This window comes from Apus apus, chromosome 2 (assembly GCF_020740795.1).
Source record: "Apus apus isolate bApuApu2 chromosome 2, bApuApu2.pri.cur, whole genome shotgun sequence".
NCBI lineage: Eukaryota > Metazoa > Chordata > Aves > Apodiformes > Apodidae > Apus > Apus apus.
In genome coordinates, this window is record NC_067283.1 from 39,653,443 (window position 1) to 39,670,592 (window position 17,150).

At 39.2% G+C, this 17,150-nt stretch overlaps 1 protein-coding gene across 9 annotated transcripts in view; it reads right to left on the reverse strand.

Moving 5' to 3' along the window:
- The window catches only part of THRB (thyroid hormone receptor beta), a 172,680-nt gene that overhangs the window by 57,537 nt on the left and 97,993 nt on the right, over positions 1-17,150 (reverse strand). Inside the window, exon 4 of one of the 9 annotated variants that reach the window (XM_051610037.1) lies at positions 821-853. The exons of the other annotated variants lie outside the window; for them this stretch is intronic. The gene's annotated coding sequence lies outside the window, so the exon portion shown is untranslated. The remainder of the gene's footprint in view (positions 1-820; positions 854-17,150) is intronic. 9 annotated transcript variants of the gene reach the window in all.

Consider the following 17,150-nt stretch of genomic DNA (forward strand, 5'->3'; position numbering starts at 1 on the left):
GCAGGACAGGCAGAATGATAAAGATGTTGTTTTGAACATATCTAAAAAAAAATAGACACAGCCCCACAAAATGAAGTAATGGAAGATAAAAGCAAGATAAAAGTTGTTTTCATTATTTCATCAGAACTTAATGTCTTATTGTATTGGGGTAAATACATATTTTTATAAGCTCATGGAAAATATAATAATTGATTTCATCATAGCCAAAAAGGAAAAGAGTTCTAGTATTTCTGTCAATTTTCCAGTAGCCTGAACACACTAGAAAGGCAGTCTCATAGGTATCATCAAAAGTACGTGGAGAAAAACTAACATTACCTTTGAACCACCTGGGCATCAAGTAGAAAGCTGTGTACGTAATGCTTCTCTCGCCTTGTACTTACAGAAATGAAAAACATTATGTCACTTACAGAGGATCTCAAATCACTTATCCCGGCGTGGAGCCGTTGACTGGCCCTAAGATGTACAGGCCCTATGAAATCTGCTCATATTTGGCTTAAAACTTTGTCAGCATAGGGGGCTGTAGCCTCCTCCCTGCTCCACTTCACCCCCTTGCAGCAGTGTCAGGTCTCCAGCACTTTGCCTTGGCCTGCTTGCTCAGTGTGTACACAGGAGGGCATGAGAGGAGCACAGAACTGGCAGCAGCCCCGTTTAGCCACTATTTTGATAACCAGCATTTTATTGCCTGCAGGGGAGGACTTTCTTAACATGAAGTGTTACTGAAAGCAAGCCAGATGTGCCCGAGAGCAGCTGATTGGTAACTGTGCATTAAGAGATGTATATATCATTAGACGCTTAGGCCAGAATTTAGAAAGACACCTACCTACTTGCATAAATATCCAGTTCATGAAGGATCCTGCAGGGGTAAGGAAGACAGAAAAGCATGAGGGTATCATAAAAGACCTCATATTTAAGTGATTATTTCTGTGTTTTTTGAAGAGCCTTTGAGATACTTCAAGGCTTATGTGTTCGTTCTCCAGCCTATGGGAGTTCCATTCAGACAGCAGCTTTGACGTAAAACTTCTCTTGTTTGTCTGTTTTGTTCAGTCAACTCAGGAAACATTAGCTCTCCCTGAAATTTCAACAAGGGACAGTTTATCTTCCATGCTAATTTCTCTTATTACTCACTGCAAAGTGTGTGTTAGAGGAAGGCTGTGTAGAATTACCCAGTAAATCTCTACAACTGACTAACATGAGATAATCCCGAAGATACTACATTTCAAAGACTTCTATTGAAACAGCTGATTTTCCACCCTCATGATGAAATGGATTAAGAAGAAGAATGTTTTCTAAAAGTCAGGAGAGGTGGTACCTGGATGAATCTTGTTAAAAAAAATTAATTTTGTCCGTCCTTCTTACATGTGCCGTGCCTAAAAGATCAGTGGAGCAGAAATTAGTATGTTCTAAACTACAAATGTCACAATGAATAAGGATAAGTATTACCCTAAAGATTGATACTGGCATTTGAGCTCTTTTTCAGAGTTCAGGTACAAGCAGTAGAATTAATGCAGCTTTAGGCTGCTTTTCTTAACCAGAGCTTCAGAGATTCACCACTTAGTTAAAAAAATAACCTCTAAATATTGAAAAATTGTTGTCTATATTGCAGGCCTTGAGTTACACTGTGCTAATACATAAAACTTTGAAGAAACCCTTGGGTAAGAAAACAAAAGATGGTGTTACAGTTATGGATTTAGCCTCATGGGTTTTGCATATTGTGTGACTTTATGAGTTTCCAAACCTTAATCTACTTGTGCTAAAAACCTGGTAGCTGAATTGCAAAACCACTGAATTCTGAAATGCTCAACACAGATTCCAGACCTGAAATGTATGGCTTAGATTCAATTACTATTGAGGGAAAATCTTGAAGAAGCTTATTTTCAACAAAATTTAGGTAATAGACCAGAACAAGAAGTTAGTTTGTTTTTTTTTCTGAAATCCGTATCCCTACCCAGCAAAACCTATGGTAAGGGTAAAAAAACTAGCTGAAAAAACATGCAGATCTATGATTCTATGATCCTTTCTACAGGTTGAACTGGTGGTCCTGGAGCATTCACCTGCCACTGAAGGAGCAGCTCAAGGGAAAGAGGCATTGAGCTGACACCGACAGTGCGGCACATGCCAAAAGGCGACAGTCCATTTCTGGATGTGAAGGTTCAGGCCTCCTGTCAAGCAGTAAGGGAGATAACACCCCTGGAGGCTTCATGAGGTCATAACAGAGACACAAAAAAAGTATCAATAGTAGAAAAGAGGGGACAGACAAGAAAAGTTAAATTATTAAGGGGCTGGACTGACATGTACCAGTTGAGAGCTAACTATGCCTCGGCAAAGTGACAGGAAAGTGAGCACATGATAACCATGCTCAAAAGAGAGCAAGGGATGATGGAGGAATGTGACTGTTATGGGAAGTTGGGTCAAATAATCCTAATGGTTACCAGTGGACATGTAATTAAGTTAGAGAGCAGCTATATTTAAAAAGGAGAATTCCTGCCTGGTTTTAATTGATATTATGAAATGGAGAAGCCTACATTTCTGTTTCTGAGGTTTACCCAAAAGCTTATTTTTCAAAAGAAAAAATTCAATGGCAATTAAGCTCAAGTTGGAGAAAACTTTCTGCAAATATCCCCTCTGAAATGTCAAAATACAAAACACATGTTTCAGACATACATAAATATATTTATAATTACTATAAATAAACAAAAGAGTTTCAAATTACCTGGCAATAAGCTAGTGGTCATAAAATATGACTGTATTAAAACTATCTAAATGCCCATTTACTTATGGTTTTGAGCAGGCAGGAGTCATGGAGAGAAGGAATAATACTTGTGAAGATGAAACAGTAGCTCTATTTTGCTTATTTTAACAGAAAATTGCTTGCAATCCTCTGTAATGGCTCTGTCTATGTGATCAGCACCACATGAAATTAACTGGATTTCAGATGAAGGATTTTCACAGCTCAGAAGTTACCTTATTCAAAGTCCTATTTCTTTTTATCCTCATTTTTTGAAGAACAAACACATTAAGGCATATTCCCAACAAAATAATTCACTCATTCACTCTTTAAGGCAGGCAGTTTCCTAAGAGGTGTGGTTTAATCTCTACCACTCCTTATACCCTTTTTCCTGACTGCACTGGGGCCCCAGTACAGCGAGGATGACACTTCTCAGAAGAATTATATCCTGATGTTAAGTAGAAACATTGTAGATGAAAAAATACTTTTGGGTGCAGACTGGAAACAAATCTCATAGCCTCATTGTTAACAATGGCCTTTCAGTAAGTCTGATAAAGCAGTGATTTTTTTTTTTTAACCACTCTTCTTGTTTGCTGCTTCATTTACAGCTAACAATAATAGAATCAAGCCCAGAAATTAAAAGTTTAATCGCTGATGATTTCACTATCTCTCCCAAGCAAACAACTAGAGTCCACAACCTTTTAACCTTTTCTATCCTATTTGCTAATTACTTATTTTGTAATTAACCCATTATGCATCTGTCATTGTGTTTTAAATTAAATCACTTTAATTGCTAGTAAGTAGGGTTTATTTAGTTCCTGGTATGGCTGTATGGGGTCATGAGTGGGGAGCTGTTGAACCACTCTGAGTTACAGGTGGTTCCCTGCAAAACTGCTGAAGCTGCTGAAGCTAAAGAAGAGTTAAGCTGCTTTCCTTAGGTGATGTGATTTTAATGTCTAATGGCATACTTCTAATGAACGAAAGTTTACTGCAAATATGGGAAGGCATTTTTTTATTCCTTGCATGTAGATCACATTGAGCATTATTTTGTTTCTCGAAATAAATTTAATGAAGGAATAATTGTATTAATCGTTCTAGAAAATGCCTATCATCACCAGGTTTAGTTTACTTTGCTGCATAGTAAAACTGTGAAATGCAACACAGCTTTATATTAATAGCTGAATTTTGCACCAAGAGAGCAGAGAAGCTCTAACACATGGGGTGCAGGGAGCTTTAAGTATGGGTCTAGCAGTCAACATACTTTAATATCTCCATATAAAACACTAGAAAAACTGAGGATAGGCATAAAAGACTTTGTTCTCACAGCCCACTTCTTCCACTTGTGTGACCTGACTCGCTTCACTGACCCTGCAGAAAATACCCTCTATTTTGCTGGGTTAGTTTTGCTCTGAGTGAGTGAGTTGTATCAGTCCTGTGAGGTGGCTGATGAGCACCACAGCTGGCACGAAGTCAGTGGCGGGAGGGAAGGGGAGGGTGATGAAGTTCATCTTGTCTCATAAAATGGCACCCTGGAGGAACGCAGGATGGGTTTACGCCTTTTATCATAAACTAGGATATTTATGACTCTGTGCTTTGAACTTATATTTTAATTGTTAAAATAAATTCCGAAGGTTTCTGAAACACTTTTGAAGATTACAAGTCTTGTACCATGAAAAAAAAAACCCTTAAAGACAACACAGTAATTATAATTTGTTTTCCTTATACACTAAAGAAAGGCATGAAGAAGTGGTTGCTCTATGTTCTAGAGAATGGTGATATTAATTCGCAAGGTCAGACTTCCTTTTAGTACTAAATAAAGTCAAGAATCTAGTACTGATGAGACATGAGAAAGAATTTTCAGCAAGAACCCAGCTCCACACCTTTGCTCAGTTATCTAAACATAACTATTGGTCAAATAAACAATAAATAAAGTCCACACATATGAAGGCTGACAGATTTAGCAAGATGAACTTCCCACATAGGCTTTGTTCTGAGAATTCATTAACAATACTAAAATCCAAGATTGGCTTAGATATGGAATATTTTCTTCCCTACTCCTACCAGAAAAAAATATAAGTGTATGAAGTTATAAGGGGTTATGGAGCACACCTGAATAAGGTCAATTATGTTGGGCACTATTTTGTTTCCTGAAGTAAGTGTTCAAGGCCAAACTGGATGGTGGTTTGAACAAGATGGTCTAGTGGGATGTGTCCCTGCACGTACAGGCAAGTTGGAACTAAATGATCTTTCAGGTCTCTCCCAACCCAAACCATTCTACAATTCTATATAGTCCTTCCAAAAAGCAATCTATGTGTCCAGTGAGGAAGCTATAATTAACCTTTGAAGCTTTCTATGTCATCTATGCATTTTTACCATCAGCTATGGGCTACCAAGACACAACTACATGGCTGGAAAATTCTGGTGCAGCATTTTCCTACTGCCAGATTTCTACCTCTGCATTTATCCTGATGTCTTCTTTGCCAATCTTAGTAACTTCACACCTCCACAGGAAGCATGCTTGGGGGGCTGACTTTGCCACCCCCTCACCTTTGCACCATACTTCAGCGGGGAACCTCATCCCTGCAATCACTTCACTAGCATTTCCACTGTGAGACAAGAAGTGGGAGGAGGAAGACAAGAGACTGCAGAATGACACAAAGGAGAATGGGAGACACAGTGGTGACTTTTAAATTTGTAATGAGGAGCCTTTGGATGGCCTTTAGCGGCAGCAAGGCCTGTCAGAAAAAAGCCATCAAGAGCTCAATAAAGAGATTAATCTGTTGTACAGCAAGGAAGCATGCAATCAGAGAGCTTACGTTTGCTTAGGAAAGGGGAAGAGGGGCAAAGATTCAACAATGGAACCAAATTAAGACTCAGAAAGATATTCCTAACAGATGTATTTTGGGGGTTGGAACTAGATTATGAAGGTCCCTTCCAATCCAAACCATTCTGAGATTCTATGATTATATGACCCATCTTAATATGACCCATATGTCACCTGTCTTTAGATGATTAAGCTCTGAGCAGGAGCTCTAGAAACTTAGACTGCTAGAAAAAACCAAACTACTGAAAGAAATACACAGTTTTGAGTGTGGCCTCCACGTAGGTGTGCAGAGACAACACACAAGCAGCCCAAGCCTCCGGGAGAACGGCCAGGAAAGAACAAGCAGGGGAAATTAAACTGTAAAGTCCTGTTCTGCACTGCCTGCATCACCTGAGGTGTGAGTTGGACACCTGCAGCTCTTTCACTTTCCCTGTTTTGCCCATGTTGGCTTGGAACCCTCAAATCTTTCCATTTTCATCATTGCCTGCACTCAGCCTCTAACAGAGGGACTTAAGGCATGTATTTATCAAAGCAGTAACATGAGGGGTCTTGAGAAAACAGAGGGAGGTCAGTGTGGAAGCAGCATCCTCCCAATGTCCTAAGCAAAAGCCTTGTATAAGCAGACACACTTTACCCAGAGAGCACACCAGAAGTTACATAGGGGAATCTTATTCACCCCCTTTATTTAGTTCATTAAACTCTCAATATTCGTGATAGTTATGTGACTGAGATAACACCAGGGTATCAATCTCAGTTGCTCTGCTCTCCTGAGTTAGTGGGATGGCCCAAGCTTTTCTTCAGAAAAAAAATTTCTCTCCTTTCTCCCTTCTCCTCCTTTCCAGTATGCCCATTTTCCCCTTAATCTTTCTGTTCTAGTTTCTAATTTTGTTTGTATGAACATGTAAGAGGAAAACTGGATGCTGTGTTCCATTCCTGAGGAATCAGATTCAGGGGCTGCACTATCACATGCCAAAGACACGGCCCTAATGACTCAGTTTCTGTCTTCTGCTCCTGCATGTCTGCCATCTGAAGAACAGGTCCTTGAGGAACATAGCTGCAAGGAGGGGCAATCACCATTCTCAGAAAACTCTGGTTTAAGACAGCCAGCACAGATGACTTCAAAGGTTAGCAGGAAGGTACTGAATCTGACCTGGTCTGGAGCCCCAGGGGCAAGACAGTGATAAAACGGGGTGTGCTCCTGGCAGTGCAGCACCTTGGGCAGATTCAAATAATTGGAGAGTTTTCTGTTCTAAAGTTCTATATAAATGCACTGCACTAGCAAGGAATGGATGACACATAAATAAGGATTATCCAAGTCAAGTTACCAGATGAGTTCTCTCTGCTTATGTCAGAAAAAAATTCTGAAAACATAGACAATAAAAAGTCAAAGACAGCAAAGGGAGAAGCCACAAGCAAAATGACTGTCAAACACAAAACACGATGGAAATTGCTACTTTTTCAGTGAAATTATTCGTCCATTTAGTGTAATCTCTATTTAACTAATATGCAGTTTGATTTTAGCCAGACACTTAAGAGACAGTTTTTATGCCACTCACATTAATCAGAAGCAGAATGGGATGTCATCTCTGTATTGCTGATACTGAGGCTTCCCATGATTTATCTCATCAGCATCACATGGATATTGAAAAGGACAGTGGAAATTCATGATCTGACAAGTGATGTTCCACATGCTTCCCACCAGACTTATCTGGAAACATGCTGAAAAAGCATCAGAGACATTCTTTTCCTGTTTCTTTCCATGGTGTCTTGAGCAGTAAAATATTAAGTGTCAAAAGCGAGACACCAATCTAAATGAAGGATGTAGGCATCTTCCCATGCAGTGATGGGAAGGAGCTAATCTATCAGAACAGTTTTAGAATTAATAAATTTCATGAGTATTAATACATGGATCTAATCTACACTCAGTGTTATCCAAATTACCTTGTGCTGAAAGAACAAGTTCTGTATAATGAAGAGAAACAAACGGAGATCACAGGAAAATAATTAAAACTGGGAGTTTCAATGGGAACTGGAGTCAGCACTGCCTCATGTTTCGTGTTGAAAATTTATTCTTATGGTAACCCAGCTTCCTCATCCATAAGGTAAAGAAGATAATACTCACTTCAGTTCCAAAAGTCTGCCAGTAAGATCTACAGATAAGCCATCAAAATTGTTATTATTAGTATTATATATGCTTGGCATGCATTTTTTAGTTCAAAACAGTTTCATAGATTGCATTTCTGATCTATTCTCAGTGTTTTGAGGATCACTTTTCTAGACTTCAGAAAAGTTATTCTCAAATTATTTGCTACATTTTGGCATATTCTTGGCCATTGACTTTAATTCTATTTTACAGCTTATTAGTTTTATGGGATTTTGTTCTCTGTATGATGTGGGAACACAGTAGCGCAATGATTCAACAAACACCAGTTTTACCAGCCAGCCAGATTTAACAGGCTATTTCTTGTTGTATCCTATAAACACAGTGAGCAGCCAATCTGATATTTAATGATGCAAACCATAAGCAGAGGTAGTGTTTTGTGCCAAGATACAGTATGTGGAGATTGCAAAAGCTCACAGTGAAATTTCTGTGGAAAAAAAAAAAAATAGAGCATGGAGGTTTCCGAGTTGTTCTTTTCTGTGAATCAAAACTGAGTATCTGTGCTGTGAAAAGCAGACAGATCAATTAGAAAAAACTCAAAGGTACTGGCAGAATGAGAGAACACCTCATATATGCCCATGGAAGGTATTTGCAACCAACTCTTCTTTTTATGGGAAAACTTTATCAGAACAGGGTTTTTAGACTTATTTTCATGTTCTGCCATCCACTGGCTAAGAGACTTTGGTCTGAACGATAAAGCAGTTTGATTATAAGGAAAGTACAAAATGTACTAGCTTCTAAAGAGGGCTTATTTTTTAGAATCTGTGAAGCTGTTGAAGAATCTTACATAAGGAGTTATTTATAATGACTTAAAATTAGAATTTTCTTTGAGGTATCCTAACCAAATCACAGGAAAAAAAAAATAATTTAAAAAAAATGTGTGAAACAGGATGAGGTATGCTTTAAAACCAGCTGCTTTTTAAAAAAAAGACACAACTTGATCTTTGTAGACCTCTCAAAAGTGAGACTGGTGTAATATCAGGATTTTCTGAAGAGGCACAAAAACTAAAGCTTTATAGTCCAGGGTACAGTGGACTATAAAGTGCTGTCCTTGCTCACATACAGACAATAACATGAAACAAAAAAAGTCTTAAAAATTACGGATGAAAAAGCAGAATTGCCAGTAATGAGCTGACTTACAGTTCCTGAGTGCTCGACATCGACAGTACTGGACCACTGGAAATGCTTTAGTAACACAGACATCTCCTCTCTCCTGAACAAACTGACATCACTACAATCCATCAATTTGCTGGAATTCACAACCACGCTGGGCTTTATTTTGGAGCTATTGTGGTCAGCAGTTACAGCCAACATACGTGTCTCTCTTACAGTTCTCTTTCTTTTAAAATAATATATCCTTTTCCTATACTTTACATATATTTCTTCATTTTGATTTTATTAATCCTTACACTATTTTTTGTAGAGTAATGGGCTACAGTTCATTAAAACCCCGCACAGTTGTAGAAGTAAATATTCTGTTCAATCCTCCAGGACAGATTTAAGATGTCATTGTCAGCTTTAGGATATCTGTATTAGTCATCCTGCTAGCATTAAGATAGTGAGAGAAAAGATAAAGGTCTGCTGGAAAGCCCACTGAAGCAGAGAGAGTCTTTCTGTTGACGTCAAGTATTTTGTACCATGTTCCTCTAGCATGGGCTGGGACACAAAGAAGAGTTTGTCATGCCAAATTCTGTACTTACTTCTTCATGTGTGCTCAATTTTATTGAGTGGGCTCAATAAAGTCTACTGGGACCATCATGCCTGCAACCTTCATACAACTTTTACCTTACTTTATGGAGTCTGCCTGGGCGAGGGGCCAGGCCTTCATATTTTACAAAGGAAAGCCTTTTCCTCTGCCCATCTGTTTATTCCTTTGCTTTGTTCTCTTATTTACTGTACTTCCTTCACCAGGTTCAAAGAGGTTGGTCCTTTGTTGGACATCTACCCTTCAGAAGCAGTAACACTGGCAACAAGATGGCTTTTTCTAAATCGGGCCCAAAATATTTGCCCACGGGAATACATAATTTAGGGACATTAAATTCAGGGACAAAAGGGTCTGCCTGCCAAGTGCCAGCCCCCCTTTGGCATCTTGCCAAATTGGCTCAAACTGGCCTGAAAATTTGCCACTTTCAGGCAAGCCACTGCCCTGGGCTGCAGGTCACACAGCTGCTGGCAATGCTCCCACAGCAGTGACCATAGTCCGCCTCCTTCCTCTCTGATGCTTCCTGTAGGATCTGAGCTGCCAATCCTCACCTACCTGTGGGGTTTGGGTAGGACTCCCTATCCCTGGAGAAGATGCCAGACGGGCAGACTGATGCTTTCAACATTGCTAACAGACATGATGGATAGCTGGATTTCCCTGATGGCTGAAGTTGGTGAGAAACAACTGAGTGTCACAGATGAGGGAAGGGGTGGGCAGAGGACCTGCTGGGGAGTACAGCTGTGCAGGGCCAGCAGGACCCATCCTGCAGCCAGGATTACCTAGGCAATGGTATCTAAAATACCATGTTGGGATGGACATGGAAAAATGGGATCAAGGGAAGACAGAAACAATTCAGGGTGGGTTGCTTCTCTAGGAGGAGACTGGAGTGTAGAAAAAAAGTACAAGGGCAGCAAAAACGAGGGTTAAGAAATGGCAAAAGGGATAACAGGAGATGCAAAAAACGTCAACCAGGGCTGCTTACAGGTATCTATCAGGTGGCCATGCCCTTGACTACTGCAGCCTGTTGTCCCAAATCAGAAGAATCAACCAAGCCAGTTATTTTGAGCACACAGTGTGTGCCGACCTGCTGGTGTGGTTGGCAGGACTACGTGGAATGGGTGCAGGGGAACATCTGAGGTAGATGGATGGAACATCTGGGGTTGCCGTGGTGGTGCTTGTGCCAAGCCTGACAGCATCTGCCTCTTCCCAGCCTCCTCCTTACACCCACACCAGCAGAAGGAAACTCTCCCCACCAACGCGGCGTCACCTCCCCAAAATGGCTTCAGCTAAACTGATAGAGGCAGCTGCACTTTTTTATTGGCATAGCTTCATATATATTAGCAGCTTTGCCAGGATAATTTCACTGGCTAGGAGGGGATGATTATTTTTATATGCCTCTACATAACATATGTATGCTGGCAAAATCATCTGAAGTCACTTCACTGCTTGCCTAGTTCCAAATGAGGAGTTAATGCCTTCAAATTCAGTGAGCAGCAGAGCAGGTAATGAAACTGAATTGCCCATATTTCTTCACAAAAATGCTACATGAAAGTATTGCATTCTTACACTGAAAGTATTATCTTTGTAACAAAAGGAACTAGGTGAAAACAGAAGTCTCTTCCTCCGATTATTTTTTTTCCCACTGGCACTTTTTTTAAAAAACCTTGGATCTTTTTTCAGTTAGTTTCATACAGACACAGTTTTCCTTTTAAGTATGACCGTCTTTAGATACCACAAAAATTATCCTTAAAAAAAGAGTATGTAGCATATTATCCTCACAGATACATGAATCCAAACACCCCCCCTCAGAGTGTAGATTACTGATGCTGATGGGTGAAATAACTACGGCTGTTTTCCAGCAGACAGATGTGCTGCCTTCAGGTGCTGACTACACTTCGGAAGTTTGCTTCAAATATGAAGGGAGATACCAGACAAGAATTCATCTAGGAGAGACAATATCCTCAAAAATAAAAGGGGAGTCCTACAATTCTCTGCTGGAGACAGACAAAAAGAAGAAAAAGCAGCTTATTCATTATGAATACTTAATAAAATCCAGAGACCAGCTCACAGAAATAAATCCGACTGGCTCCACACCACAGCAACTACAGTAGATACAAACCCAGAAACTTCTCTAAATGTATTACCTCTTACTACAAAGTTTTATGAAAATCTGTTCCATTTGCTCAGAGGCAGCGACTGAAATCTCCACCGAACAGCATCTCCTGCATCCACAGCACATCTACAACTGAGCAAAGCACCATTCAACTGCAGTTGCACAAAGCAACTGGAAAATCCAGGCAATCCTAGGAAGAATCTGCAATTTGGGATGTCAGCCATTGCCAGCATTTTTCTTGTTTGGTTTAGATGCCTGCTAGAATGTTGAACAGTACCATACAATCTTTTTTACTGCTCTCTCAATAAAAGGGATATTTTAAACACAGTACATTTTTAATAGAAGTAAAATTATAAGCTGCTAAAGAAAAAACTCTGTTTGTTGGGATTTGTGCATCACTGAAATACCGAAAGTTTGGAAGAAGATCAACTACATGCAGTGTCAAAAAATCGCATTTACAAGTTAAATAACATAAAATAATGAGTCTGCTTTTTTTGTTGTTACTGCACTGGGGGAAATTTTTTGTTTTTACTATAAACTATTGAATTCTCAGCAGATTTTAAATTATTAAATCAGATAAAAAGAACTTGCACTGATTTAATTTTCAAAAAAATCAAGATGAGTATATGGCCTTTTCTATAATTCTTAGGCAGCAGCAATCACAGTTCTCCAGGTTTTTGATCTAAACCCCAGATTTTATTTGGGACTCAGATATAACATTTGGTAGCTGTATAAAAGAATGATCACAAGCAAAGCTCCTCTTTCCAATGATCATGGGTTCCCTGTTTCAGATGGACTGGATAAAGATGAGATTCCCAAATGCAATACTTCAACTTTGCAAAAGCGAAAAACTGACAAGCAATCTGATCCTGAATCACAGCCTGATCCTGTTCAAGCCAATTTAGTTCAAGAGAACTTCTACCCACTGCTTGTATTCTTCCATGGAAAAACAGGGATAGCTCGAGGCAGCAGGCAAGGTAGGCAGCAGCCTAGAGCAGAAAGCTGCCTACACCACCCAGGAGAAGATGGAGAGCGGCGCTCATTTGCAATTCCACAGCCCTCACTAGTACACCATCTCACAAGGGCTTCAGCTGAAATTTTACCAAGCCAGGAGTACACATCGTTTATACGTCTCACCTGCTCTGGAACTGGATAGCTGATTTCTGAAATATTCTTCTATCTTACAAAAGTCGGCTTACCATGTAATGCACCTGAAGCAACTTACATTTTTGTGGATTGACCAAATAAACCCCCACTCAATGCTGGGGAATGTTTGTTTCTCTCACTGTTCTTTCAAAGAAGATCGATACTTTGTTTTGTTTTGTTTTTTCAAACCAATGTAAAACAACTACAGGCTGATTTCAGTTCCATGCTGCACAGATTTCTCCCACAAGAGACTGAAATTTTTCTTTCTGTGGTTTCAGGGAATATTTAAATAATTTATATAACAAGAGGAACAGCTTCAAGCAGGGACACTGAAAGACCCCCACCTTGGCCAATGCTACCTACCTAGCAAGGAGGTGCAGAGCCGGAGACCAAATCAGAGAAGATGAGAGATATGGATAAGAAAGCTTCAGTGCTGCAATCCTGATCTGTCGTGCACAGGGCATTTCCTCCTGCATTCAGGAGACGGGGATGGATCTGACATGCCTGGCTCCAGAAGTGTGTGCTGTCAGCCCAAATTCACTAGCTTAGGGGTGGGACTTTGCTTCCACTCCTCTCCAAGGCATTTCTCACTAAGGACAGATGGAGCAGGTTCACGTATAAGGTACCATAAGGAACCCCGAGAACTAATCCTGAAATAACCTTCCAACTCTGAGAAACAGGTGTCACAAAGCAAAACCTTCATGCATTTACCTACAAAGGACTCCTGTATTGTGCTTAGCATTTTGATCTCCAAATAAAGTCACTGTTTCCTCCAGTGTGCAGATGCTCAGTACCTTAGAGGAATGTAGGATAAAGCCCATATTCAGTTAGGCTGCTTTCACTCCCCCTTCATATAGACTCCTAAGGTTTCATCTTTCTGGTCCTCCTTAAGAGTGAGGAAATACAAAGAAATCAGTGGGTGTTTTCAAGCACTTTAGTTGCCAAAGTATGACTTGAATGGTTATAATATGTGATTCAACTCCAGTGAGTCTCTCTGTGTCCTCACCATTTAAAGATTAACCAAAAGATTACACTTTCTTAGAGCTGTTTGCATTGCCAAATCACAAATTTCAAATTAAAATCTGGTATTTGCAAATCCTCAGTCTGGAACCATAGCAAGTGTCGTTACCTTTCCAAATAACAGCATGTAGAAAACAATTTCACCAATAAGGAGGAAAGCTCTGCATGAATCCATTGATCAGAAGATATGAGAATTACTATTATTTAATTCAGGGGGTTTATGTGATAATAATTTCTTCTTAAAAAACAAGGCGGGCTGTTAAAGATGTCACAAACTTACTGTCAGGGGCTTTAGCTAAGCAAAAAAATATCCTTGGGTGTCACCAAGGGAACTGGGAACATTTTTGGAGAGGAGAATATTCTGATCTGTTTTCCTGCATAGCAATATTTTCCCAAAATAAGGTCAACAGTGGATTCCCCCCTTAGGGCTTCAGTCTTTTAGCAACGGTCAGTCCACAACTGCTTGCATGGATTCAGATTTGCAAATATAAACCTTAGGTTTCTGCGTATTTCTCTAGCCAGTTGCAAAGGATTTTCATTTCAGTATAATGCTTCATTACTGAGTATGTGCTAAGGCTCTCACTCCTTCTCTATATTGCTATTACAAGTCAGTCTGCTGGTAAGGAAATCTGGGTTCGTTAATCTTGCCAATACTCTGCACTGTGTCATGCGCTGCTCATTAGGAACCGCGAGCAACCAGACTGTCTCAGCTGATCAGTTATAAAAGTTACAGGAGCCTTTCCCATCTCACTGGTAATAAAGACACAAAGTCTGCCACTATCACAATTCTCTTCAGGAGAAGAAATGCAGCAAGTGCTAATTAAATAAGGTGCCACGGAAGGCTGTACAGCAAACGGCATTCAGAATGAACGCTGGAGTGTGAAGGACGGAAAGCTTGCTTTCTCTTTCCCAGAAACAGCAGAAAGTTAAACACCAAATAACATCTCTGAAATAGTACAATCTGCATGTATTTTCCCAGTTTGTGTATAGCAATTAAACATCCTTAAGCCTTGTGCTAAGAACTTAACTGCAGCTTTCAACAGGCTTTTAGCATTTTGACAAGTCTGAAGTGCATTCTTTCTATGACAGCATCAGCTCCAATCCAGTGGTGACTTTACTTGGCCTGTCCACATGGACAGGCTGGCAGGGTGGATACTGCTCTAATTTGTGAGCAGGAGTTGCAGTAAGTTCAAGGTGAAGGACAAAAAAGTTGTAAAGGATTTTAATCTTACAGAGTTTTGTATAAATTCTGGTAGGTTACCTATCAGGACTACTACAGCATGTCTTGCATGAGACAAAGTGAACTCCTCAGTAGGTGGGACTAAGGGAGATTTGCTAGTTGCTGAAGTCTCTTGTAAATTCAGGCCCGTTTATGCTATTTTCAAACACCTCACCTCCCCTAAGCAGCCCTCTTCTACTGCTCATCTCTTCCCTTCAATAGATTGTTTGTCCTAATACAGAGTTATTTCTCTGTAAATTCAACTCCCTGTGTCTTGCTATACCCACAAGAAATGCTGGCTTCCCCTCTTCTTCACAGCTAAGTTGCATGCATTTCATGAGAACTACTACTATGGTCTTCCCAGTCAACTTTTTGCAAAACTAATCAGCTGTGTTTCATTAAACCTTTACTTTGAACACAAGCTTCCTAAGCCTTTGATATTTTTTTATATTCTTGTCTAGAATGTCTCCTGTTGCTTATTATCTCACCTACAACACAGAAGTGGAGCAGGTACTCCACCTAGGACCTCAGCAGGATAACACAGCTCTCTACATATTTTTCAGTCATTACTTAGGGCAATCTACACATTAACTATTCCAGATTATTTCCTCTGGAGTATGTCTACTTTCAGTTTAAATTAAACTATGTAGAAATCACATTGAAAGAGGAATATAAGTGTCCATTTATGTAGCTCAATTGGAGTAGCTACTCTGTCTCAAGGTTTCAGCTGACATTTTTCCAAATTGATGTTGTCAGTACGTGCAAACACGTGAATGTATGCATTCCTCATTTCAGACCTGATGTCTAGATCTATCCTGAGTAAGATAGTTAAACTTTTAACAGTTCTGCACTGTAGTGACAGCTAACAAAGACAGGAGGAGAATGTCAGCATTTCTGAAAATAAGACAGCTTTGCAAGACCATCTTTTTCAGATATCTGGAAGTTACCTAGATTTATTTTTATTATTGCAATGGACATTTTTATTATTATAATGGATTTGTTCACCTAAGAATATATTTAAATGAAGCCTTAAATGTTATTTTTATGGGATTAATCAACACATCACAGCACCAATTTTCATTCACAGCACAGAAAAGGTCAGTATGCAAATGCAATATGCTAAAAATGGATCCACTCTGAGTAATGCCCAATCAAGTTAATGAAACTACATCCTGAAGACAAAGTTTAGCTCTTTGTTTTACCTCTGATATTTTTAATCTGTTCGGCAGACTAACGCTTGATTCAAAATGTCAGGGAGAAAAATGAGAAACTAAGTAATGCAGAAACAACTTTTTCTCTCATTATGCACAATCCATTTATACAGTGGCCATCTTTGCATGACTTTTTACATTAAAAACACACTGATTATCAAAGTTTATTCTACTTTTCTTCAACTTCAATCTTTTTCTATTTAAATTTGAGTATATATGTAAATTGTAAAATTACTTAGTACTTCTCTCTATATATATTAAGTTAACATTAGAAAAAGTTAGCATAATCTATCTTTTTTATCAGGGAAGCAATAATCTTTTAAGCTATTTCAATGCAACTACATAATTCTGAACAGCAGTCTGGTCAGTATGATCTTGAGCCTTTTGGAGGCGGCAAAGAATTTTAAACTTATTTTCTTAGAAATGGGGAAATTGAAACTTCATATAAAACCATATGCAAATGACTTCATGAATCCATGATTACAGTATTTTTCTTCTACTAGATACCTTAAATCTTCAGATGGCTGCAGAAGGAAATGCAGAAACCATGAAACATAGTATATGGACTATACTTCATGTGCAAGTTTGTAACTAGGAGAATTGAAATATATACAAAATACCTATCAGTTATTGTACCTGCAAAGTACCTATAGCAAACTGGTTAATTTTACATATTTATGGACAGGATCCTGATGCTTAATACCTACAGGCACAAGTTTTTCTAGGTAAAATTCCTCAGGAATAAATACAGGATTTGATAGGTGTAACAGTTGTAAGCACTTACATCTGAATCCACCCATTCAAAAAGTCTTTTGAGACTAACACATCCTGGAATAAAACATAATGGAAGACAGGCCAGCTACAGCAAAGCACACATAATTTTCCCCAGTTGAACTAGGCTTGTTTATTGAGGAGGGCTTCTGTTCGGCATAAGGCTACTCACATTTGTAATTCTTCCCAGGATATTTCATACAAATTGGGCTTTATTAGTTTTATTTTTCTTATTTACCAGTAAGATAAACTGCTAGA